This window comes from Photinus pyralis, unplaced genomic scaffold (assembly GCF_008802855.1).
Source record: "Photinus pyralis isolate 1611_PpyrPB1 unplaced genomic scaffold, Ppyr1.3 Ppyr1.4_LG1, whole genome shotgun sequence".
Lineage (NCBI taxonomy): Eukaryota > Metazoa > Arthropoda > Insecta > Coleoptera > Lampyridae > Photinus > Photinus pyralis.
Genome location: NW_022170249.1, coordinates 46,392,718 through 46,403,736, shown reverse-complemented (window position 1 = coordinate 46,403,736; position 11,019 = coordinate 46,392,718). Strand labels below are relative to the sequence as shown.

The following is an 11,019-nucleotide window of genomic DNA, read 5'->3' as shown; positions in this document are numbered from 1 at the left end:
AAAACGTTTAAGAAATGTGAAAGAGGACTTTAGAGCTTTATTAATTGCATAATATCTGAGCGTTGAGCGCTGATATGCGCTATCTAAATGGGCTGGAACCTTGACGCAAACGAAGACTTTTATAAATGTGATCTTCAACTCGCCAAATGTATTCACAACGAAGTCTAAAGTACTAAAATTTGTCTTACCCGTCTTCCGCAGTCGTCCAAAGGGTAAGGTTTATAATATATTGTTTTATTTAATGAAAACGAAATGCCTTCAGCTATCCTCGGTGAAAAATGGTCTCATAATTCAAACTTTTTGTGAAATGTACATTATATTTCTTAAATTTAAAAAAAAACTTCACTTTATACATGGAAAAACCTTAACACGCCTCGGAACACAACTTTCCGTATATCTCAAAAGTAGCTTTCCCAGACGCGATTTTTTCCACATACAAAGACGCTTTCTTTGCCCGATATCATGCGAAACGGTGCACACAAGACTTCAAACGCTTTTTTACCTGCACAAATCGAAATATCCCCCTCCCCACATATTATGCGGAATCGGGTAACGAGCATCAGAGGTTGATTTAGTAAGGGATCAAAGGATTTGAATGGCAATACGTCTATAATTTAACCGAACTCCCTTTTTCGCAGGATATTGTTCGCGCAAAGTTGTAAAGTCATGGATGCAAATGATTGATGAGCTTGTAATGCTTTAATGAGTTGGCGATATAAAAAGTTTACGGGAAAATTGTCAGTACATAAAATACGAAATTTATTATCCTGTTTCCAATTTGTTGCTGGTTTGTTTCCGTTCATCGTGCGTAGTGCGCAATTGCGAGAATGGGAAACGTTTGATCATAAATAATATAGCACACGCATTTATAGTATATGATGCTGTATTAGTAATTCAAGTGCGTACTTGCCTCCGCTGTTATAGAAGGCATAGCCGTAATAAGGGCAATGGGGATTTATATACTACCTCCTTTTCAAATTCCATTTTCTTTGCCGTTGTAGGAGCATAGATTATGAGTAATGAACCGACGTTAACAAGCTTTGGTGCTGTATATGAAATGTATTGCTTGATGCTGTGTAATAAACTGTGTGTTATTGCTCTAGTAGACTCTAATGCTATTTGCATTTCATGTTTAAAGCAAACGTGTTGTTATATTAGTGAGTTGCAAATGTTGCATGGATGGATCTAATTAGTGATGATTATGCCTAGAAACCAATTTCGAAAAAAAATTCAAAGGGCTGTAAATTTTGAACTAGTAGCCCAATCTTGGAACTGTTTGAAATTATGGATTCTACAGGCACCATTCTATACGGAAATTTTTTTCCGGGTCGATCTGAGACAATTTGTTTTTCGGGCCTCAAAAAAAGGCAATGTATAACCTTCCTTTTTTACCAAAAATTGACTACAACAAAATTTCTCGGGAAAACACTTTTTCTTATTAATTTGGGTGCGTAGAATCCAAATCAATTCGTACTTTTTCGATCAGACGTCTCAATCAAGAGTTAAGACTAGAAACCAATTTCGAAAGAAAATTCAAAGGGCTGTAACTTTTGAACTAGTGGCCCAATCTTGGAACTGTTTGAAATTATGGATTCTACAGGCCACATTCTATAAGAAAATTTTTTTTCCGGGTCGATCAGAGACCTTTTTTGTTCGAGGCTAAAAAAAAGCAGTGTATAACCTTCCTTTTTTACCAAAAATTGACTACACCAAAATTTCTCGGGAAAACACTTTTTCTTATTAATTTGGGTGCGTAGAATCCAAATCAATCGTACTTTTTCGATCAGACTTCTCAATCAAAAGTTATAGATTAGAAACCAATTTCGAAAAAAATTCAAAGGGCTGTAACTTTTGAACTAGTAGCCCAATCTTGGAACTGTTCGAAATTATGGATTCTACAGGCCACATCCTATAAGAAAATTTTTTTTCCGGGTCGATCTGAGACATTTTTTTGTTCGAGGCTCAAAAAAGCAGTGTATAACCTTCCTTTTTTACCAAAAATCGACTACACCAAAATTTCTCGGGAAAACACTTTTTTTTTATTAATTTGGGTGCGTAGAATCCAAATCAATTCGTACTTTTTCGATCAGACTTCTCAATCAAAAGTTATAGACTAGAAACTAGTGATTTTAAATTACACGTTTTTTTTAAAGTGCGTAATATTACGTGTAAAATTACCAATTGTTGATGTATTTTATGTAATTTATGTAACACCATTTTTTAAAAAAAAAACCGTAATTTTACAGTAAAATTACCAGTAATTTATGTTTTTTATGTAATTTACGAATATTTTTGTAAAATTACCTGTCATTTATGTTTTTTATGTTTTTTTTCAGTATTGTATAAACCTTTTTGAATTTTGTGAGTGTTTGAAAATAAAAACACTTGTTAAATTATATATTTTTGTGTATTAAATAAAATACCCAAGCAGTAGGTATTTCGCCATCACGCGTCGTTTGGAGGAAGAAGTTCCAGATCGCGAATTAGAGGCTGTATCATCTTTATTAAACCAAACTAAATTCAACGGTGAATCGTTTACGTTGGTAGTACCGTTGATGGTCTGTGGTAGTACCGATCAAAATGTATCAAATAGGTATTACATTTATGTAACTTACAAAAATTACGGTTTTTTAAATTAAAAACGTAAGTTACGTAAGTTTCATAAAAGACATAAATTACATAAAAAAACCGGCCTCTTGTAAGTTACGCGTAATATAACCGTTTTTTATGTAACTTACAAATCGTTATTTTACAATCCACATCACTAGCCGTGAAAGCTTTGTGTACCTTTCAATCTTTCAAATGTTGAAATTGTGAGATCAAAGCTCTAATGTCCACGTTTTGACACTACTAAGGTGTTATGCTGTTACACATTGCCCGCACGAAATGAAGGTATTTTTGAGGACCAATTCCTTCGCATCTTTGAAACATTTTCTGTAAAATTTAATGTCTCACTATTATTAGCACTACACATACCTATACTTACATAAGGTTTAGATGTCTAAAAATTGTAAAATTCCTTTCCCTATTATCTATTCAGCCACCCCATAAAGTTAAGCCACTCCCGCTAAATTTTGGCCAATGTAAGAAAAAGAAAAATTTTAAAAACCCCAAAAATTTGAAAATCGCATATCACATTCACATGACGCAATGACAGGTTTGACGTTAGGGATGCGTGTGTTGCAGGTTTCAAAAACTCGACCAATAAAAATGTTCATTGAAATGACCTGGGAGTTTTTCAGGAGTAGCTCAAATATTTCTTCTGGATGAATAGATTATAGTTTCCAAAAAGTTATTAAATCTGCATCAGCTAGCTCTTTCCTTTTACTTACTATCACGGCACAAAACTTCTCCCCAGCACAGAGAAGAGATTCGACTCTGCTCTCAGTTAACCTGTTAACTTCTCACAGATAGTGGGTCAGACCAAATACCTTAAACTCCCAACTGAACTTCAAAATTTTGAATAATTAAAAGCACCTTGGGAACCTTCCAATAAACACACAGGTAAATTAGAAATGATGTCGTAGTTAATGGAACACACGGAAATTTAATGTGAGAATACAGAACTGCGATTTAATCTTAACACACAAAAGGAAAATGGTACAAACACTCAAACAATTATTACAAAAAGACTAAAATTAAGACTTAACTACTTATATTACTTGTCCGGGAATTGTAATATCCAAATAAAAGGTATCCGTACACAGTGCACAAAAACAAAATTACAATGTTCAATCAACGCCGCAAACACCTCTCCTTGCAGCACCTTTGATGGCCAATACTTCAAAACGTAGAACAAAAACTAGCCTCGAATTCAGCTTCCGGCTTCACGAACGAAATTTCTTCTATCTTCAATCTCACATTGGACGAAAACTTTCAATGTTGGCTGGGCATAAAAAGGCAATGGAATTCGCAAAAAGCGAATAAATTCTTCAACGAAACGTAGTTCTGCGTTGATTGTGGCTAAAAGCGACGCTTTTCTTCTGAAAATCAAAATTACAACAACCAATCATACCTAATTGACAACAAAGAATCAATTTCTTATGAGACATTAAGCCCCAGTTGCACCTACAAATTAAGCCTTGCTTAAAGTTAAGTCGAACTTCAAATCTATGGCAACGATTCTTAAGACAATCGTTGCTAAGGTATTTAAGTTATGCTTAACTTTAAGGGATACTTAATTTTGACGGTGCAATTGGCCCGAAGAGATAAATCCAAACTTAAAATCTAGGAAAAATAAAATTTCATCTCTTAACTACACAGAAAATGCGATAAATCACATCCACCTGTCAATTAAATTAAGTATTTACATTTGTCGGCAAGATGGCTCTTTTCTAAGACACAAAAAAACAGCACGTAAAACATATATCCCTGCGTATGTCAGTTCTGAACTTTAGCCAGCCTCTGCTACGTCAATTCGAGATTAAATATCGGCACAGTACATATTCGAAACAAGTCCCTGTCAAATATTAATAATCATAATCACTCGGTTCAAATAAATAGTAGGAGCATAACGTTACGGATCACATTACAACACAACAAAGGAACATGTCGTAGCAAAACATTAGTATAAAGTAATTAATTCTCAATGCCAACTGCAATATGTAACAATCAACCACCTAACGTACGTCACTGGCCCCCAGATGAAGCACCCTGTAAATAAACAGTGACATATTAATGCGAAAGAAAGGAGATGAGCTGCAAAAAATTCAATTATAAATTAAAATGTAGTATCGATGTTTTCAAATGCAGCACCATCCACGAATCGCCATACTATTTATTTATATCGTTTAATTCTGCAGTTTAATTCTGCATACTCGTATTGAATATCATCCCTAAGGGAACATACTGTATCTAAATATAAATAAAAACATGTAAATCGGTCACTAATTCATATTGCGGGTTGGCAGGTAAAACCATCACTAAGAACCAGGCTAAGAAGAAAGGGATACTGTAAATTGAAAACCAACATATTTACGTAGAAAATAACATGGAACCTTATATAGCGTTATATTTCACACTTTTAATGTAAATTATGGCCCATTTCAATGTAGAGCAGAGAAGAAAAAAACACGTGTTCCACGGAAACGAAACAAAGCGCAATCTTGAATTCTTTGGTGGCGGCAGGAACGGCTTAGGGAATATTTAAATCGAATTTTAGCGGGTAAATTCGGTTCCATTACAGGTTATTTCCTGTTTCGAGCCGAAGTCAATATCCTTTACTCTAAATTTCGATAGCGTTTCGCTACGCTCAGAGGAAGCTAAAGACACTAACATTACCAGTTTTAATGTTAAATTTCAGTTTTTGTAGGTAATCTTGAGCCAACTTAGGATTCCAAGAGGAAGAGTATTATGGAAAGGTGGGTTTTTGCCGAAATACACCTTGAAAGAGACTATAATAGCCGCTCGTCTGGATAAAATTGACAAGCAGGTCAACATTTTTTTAAACAAAGGGCATAGCCAGAACATCATCCGAGGGTTCTTCAACCAGTTTCTGCGTGCTTGAGCCCACTACCGTCATCACCCACCGGGGCGCACCAGATCATTCGCTGATGCAGATAGCTGACGTATCAGTTCTCTATCGGTACATCCTTCTAACAACGGTGCCTACAAACGGCCCCAGAAGATACGCCATACGCCAGCAATACCGTCGACGCTCAAAAATTGTAAATCTTTACATGAGTGTATATTGTACATAAATCATTGTTAAGGTGTAATGTCTGTTACATGGAAATGCTTTGCAACATTAGTTTAGTACAAATGGTGGATTAATGTATTAAAGCCTAAGTAGAATAGATAACTTTCAATTGGTCTTAACATGCTTTATTGAAATTATGCAAGTATAGAGCACAGAAACACGTTTTTCAAACGAACTCGAGCGGAAAGGACGACGTCTTCCGGATAATCCCTCTTTGAGGACGAAATACTTTAAATAAAGGTTCCGCAGATTTAATGTTCAATTTACAACTCATCCCTCAGTGCGAAGCAATAATAACGCGCGTCTACCCTTACGAAATGTATACAGCATGATTAATGAGTAATAAAAAATTGATTAGAAATACATCGCCTACTAGCTGTTTTTAAATAAAGGTAATAATCCCTTCGTAGTAGATCATTGTCAATCTTTCGCAATTTATCTTTTTAATATTAATGATGTTAATAAATTATGACTGTCATTTGGGATTTAAATGCAAACATAAATCTGACTAAACAGGATGCCATTAACTAATTACAAATAGAACGATCTCCGTCGAAAATAATGCTAAGGTGTTTTGGATAAGATTAAATGCGTATGTATTCTACATTCATAGCATTCTTGTATGGTGGCAGTAGATGGGCGATATTTGACAGGTATATGTGTAATATTGAATAAAAAAGCTAGCAATTTAAGATGGATGGATTTTATTACACAAACCCTCTTTGTCGTCATGGAAACCTCTTTAAGGATTTGCCTACAAATCTCCCTCTAAATTGTCTACGAAACTTCCAGACATATTAACAGATAATAATCTATAGATATTCCTGTAAAAACAATATGTTTGAAAGAATCGACATAATATACAGGCTGTTTCACTCAAGCCGTTATCTAAAGGTATTCAGGCTCTCATTGGTAATTTAAATCTTAAAACTTTGCATACCAACATTTTTATGATCTATTAAAAGAAAATATTATCGTGATCGTTTCATTTCCGGTTTTAGCGGATGTGGATAGCAACTCTCTTATTTCAAATATATAGTTTATGGCATTTTCGAAATCTACATGAAAATCTACGTCCTTTGATACCACATTTTCCTATACCCGGCATTAAAGGTTTTCAAGATTTTTAAAAATTTTTGACGTGTGACTGCTTTTCTTTTCAGCCTTGTACGTATGACACCGTTGCCTTGAATTTCAAAGTCTTCGAAAATCAACAATACTGACTTGATGCTACAGGAGAATGTTTTAAATTGTTATCGCTCTTGTACAACTTCAAACCTTAAAAGGTTGATTTTTTAAATACATCATTTTTTTGCACTTTCCTTGTTGGGGTATTAGACGAGTGGAGCCAGCCGTCTTATTTCCGAACAAAAATGACCTGTGGCCAAAGGTGGATTCAGTTAGTTAATGTCAGAAATGAGAGAGGAGAAGGATAGTAAAATCCGAAAAGAGAAAAATGGTTAAGAAGACGAACAGGTCGTTCATTTGGTTAATTAATCATTCTTGGTGGAGAAGTTTGCTGTGTAGGAGAGACAGTTCAGAAGGTGGTTCACAAGGTTAATTTCCCGTAGAACAGTGAATAGTTCTGCTTCGAGACAATCCCAATGTTTTTCACATATTCAGTGTATTGTGAGCACCTATTTCGATCAGAGCAGTGTACGAATATATGAGGCCTTTTGTGAGTGTCTTTTTGCGAATCTATGAAAGAAAATTGGAGACAGGATCGGATAATAAGATTATTATTTATTAGGTAATGAACATTTTATTAACTAATTTGTTGCAATCGATCGCATGTGCGTGATACATTGTTTGGCATTTTATACAGCAGTATGTTAAACCATTTTCTGACGTATGAAATTTAAAATATGGACGATACGATCACAGAAATCATGTCGATAGGTCAACAATGATCAGGTATTAATATTAGAATTGTAATACTCTTAATGGGTTAATTGAGGTGCCCTCTAGCCATTTTTATCAATTTCATGATCGTACCTGGGGGGCTAAATAACGTCACGTACCCAACATCACATCTTTAAGGTGAGAATACAATTTTTTTAATTGAGAGTCGAACCAAAAAACAACCCAAACGTGAAAGATCATCCTGTATAATAAAACAAGGTTGATTTTATAAAGGTTCACTTGATTACATAGAATGTTGTCGAATTTAATCTTTTTTTCTCACAATAAAATGTGTCGCCTTAACTAGTAGAGAAGGCTAAAGATAACATTCGATCACGTCACCAAATTCTCAAATTCTTCACAAATGTATTTATAATAAATTAGTCAGTGTTTGAATGTGAAAGATGATGTGCGGTCAAATTAGATCTCTCAGTTTGAAGTAAGTGCAAATTTCTTAATTTTCATGCATGATGAGGGCAACGTAAATGAAAAGTTTCCTCGCGATTACAATTTTCGTACTTACCTTAACTAACGAAATTTGTGTTTATTCAATACGTAAAAATAAATTTATTGCACAAATTTTCTTTCGCCTTTCCTAAAAGGTCCTGACTTTGCTATACTTAAAGTATTTTTGTCCATCAAGAAAATTGAAACGGTATGACAAACGAATTTGAATTAACATTAACCAATCCATAGTGTAAATATTCTGTTCTTTACATCGAACTAAATAAGACTTTTAACCAACATTATTGTAGCGAATATTCAAGAAATCCCGATAAATATCGAGGCGCCATGTAAAATTGTGCGTCGACGATAAAGAACGAAGGCGGATCCGGGAAAAAGCACCTGTTTTGTTCTACTACATTCGAGAAGACTTTGCTTATAAGCAAATCGAATTGCACCAGAAAAAGGTTTGGAGCTCGATCTTCAGATAAACATTTACAGCAAGTGTATTTCGCCCAATGAAAAGCACGAACGCAAAAATCTGGCGCAACTTTGCAGGGCCTCGAAGCCGATCTAGCGTCGTTAATCAGATTGGTATCGTATGGTCGGTTCCTGAAAGGCTTATGGAGCAGCCGGCGGTGCAGACGATTATCGATGGTGTTCACGATGTGGAAACGTATCAAGTTTTGAAACTTACGCGACATGAGAACTTCGACAACGCTCTGGCGCATGCACTGGAGTTTGTTTATTTATTTATTATGCCTCTCTTGTTCTGGGCCCTCAACAGGCTTGCGCCCAATTAGAGAGTGGCCCGCATAATGCTTTTTGAGGAGCCTCTGCAGAAGGTCTTAAGTTGTTCTATACTACTCGGGTCTTACGAATTAGGAAAACTACAGGAAAACCTAATTCCGAGTAGCCGGCAGAATGCTCAAAACTGGTCTAAGCAAATTCCCATCTCTGTTACCGATAAAAATTCTCAACTCAGTCCAGGTTCGAACACCCGACCTCCGACTTTATAGCCCAACGCTCTACCATTGAACCAAGGGGCGAGAATCGACTGCCTAAGTCATGCCCTGGGGACTGCCATCCAAGTTTCGCCACTTAAGACTCAACCAAATAGTTTATACATAGATGGCACTGTATTTGAGAAAACGTGTCCGTTGCTATTAGATACGGGATGTGATCTTCATAAGTTGCACTGGCGCATCGTCCGCAATATGATGGAGGTCGTTTTCCAAGGCATAGGGGTGGAAATATTGGTCTGTGACCCCGATTCGTAAGACGGTGGATTGTTTTTTTATGCAAGAATGGAAGATGCACGAGGAGGTCGTCGTGCAAGGACCGCCATCAAGTTCGCGCTATAGAACAAGAGTTGCGTAGGACTGTGTCTTGGCTACAACCATTCTCCGTGTAACGAGAAACAACAGTTTTAAGAGATCGAGCAGCCACGAGCGCGTCATCGGCGATAAAGAACCAAGGCGGATGTGACGGAATCTTTGGGAACAATAACGTATTTTGTTCTAGAACAGTCGAGAAGACTCGCGACCAATCGGAACACTCGACTTTATTGTATAAGCAAATCGAATTGCGTTTCACGGCAGTTCCAATTTCAACGCTGAAGTAATAAATACTTCCCGCTATCATTAAATGTGCATATATGAGGGATAAATAATTTTTACTTTACTGTTATAAATCAATTTATTTTAAAATGGTTACAAATTTCTTTTTAATTAGTTGAAACTGTAGTACATAAAAACCCTCTTTAAAAAAAAGGCCCTTAATACACAGTTTTAAATAGATAAATAACCGCATTCGCATACAAAATGTTAACTCATATTACACCGTTCACGCGATGAAATCAACAGTACTCGTTTCCAGTTTCCTCGAGATAAACTTTAGCTAAAATACTCTATCTCCCTTAGGGCTTCGCTTTGTAGAAGTTCCGAAAATGTTTGCCCAAGAAAACAAGCATTCCGTAACATATACCACCGAAAAGGGCAGAATTTTCCAAAGGAGTTTCTATTCAATTAAGTATTCCGGAGTTTTTGTGTAAGTTTCTTATTACAAACTCAATGTAAAAAGATCTTCTTTGTATGTAGAGGACTTGTCGAAGTTCTGTCAGTCGTACTTAATCCGTAATCGACCAAATAAACAGATGTGAGTAGTTTGTTCCGCGCGTATGTCATTCACGAAAATTTTAATTAAATTGAGGCGTAAGCGCACGCCTAAGAACTTGGAAAGTGTGGCATCTCTTTGAGAATGTCACGTTTCAGCAGAAGCAATTAAAGCTAATATACTTTAAGGAATTAGTAGAATAAATGCAGACTGACCAGTCTCTAATTACAGAAGTTTGCAAGTACCTTACCTAAATGGCATAGTTTAAATAGCTGCTTAGTTTTACTCAAACGATGGAATTGAAGAGTCAGTTGCCTGAAACACGAATAGGATTGCTGCATGGAAGTGTGTGAAAGTAGTAAAAAACTGAGATTCTTGTGTTTTCTTTATTAAGTTTCATGTTCTCTAGCTTAATGAGCATGTAAGCATTCATACGACAGCTTCCGCTTCACAGAAGGTTGCCAGGAAAACCAAGAAAGTTTCGAACCTGTGCAAAAAAATTACGAATTCACCTAACAGCTATTTGATGCTTTCAAAATGTAACGTCTGCATTAAAACCGATTCAGCTTCAATTGGAAACTTTACAAATACTTCACTACCGACAGCTGTAGCATAAGGTTTTCTGTCTTTTAGAGTCAGTAAACTTAATTTATAAGTTAAGCGATGCATTCTTACGTGAAGAGGTTATTGGAAATCTCCAATTTTATTTCAAATCCAATCTTGTTAGACGTAGAAAACGTATAAGGAATCTGCACGCTTGCTGCCATACTATACCTAAGACGAGATAAACCTTTACGTGAAATCGGATTTTTTATTATTAAAATTACCATAGAATAAAGCGTATACACGCACTATTCGAA

General features: G+C 35.8%; 1 long non-coding RNA gene across 1 annotated transcript in view; it reads right to left on the bottom strand.

The window, feature by feature from the left end:
- Positions 1-3,893: 3,893 nt before the first annotated feature.
- The window catches only part of LOC116159032, a 57,214-nt gene continuing 50,088 nt past the window's right edge, over positions 3,894-11,019 (bottom strand). The window contains exon 3 of the long non-coding RNA XR_004142884.1: positions 3,894-3,983. This is a non-coding gene — a long non-coding RNA (uncharacterized LOC116159032). The remainder of the gene's footprint in view (positions 3,984-11,019) is intronic.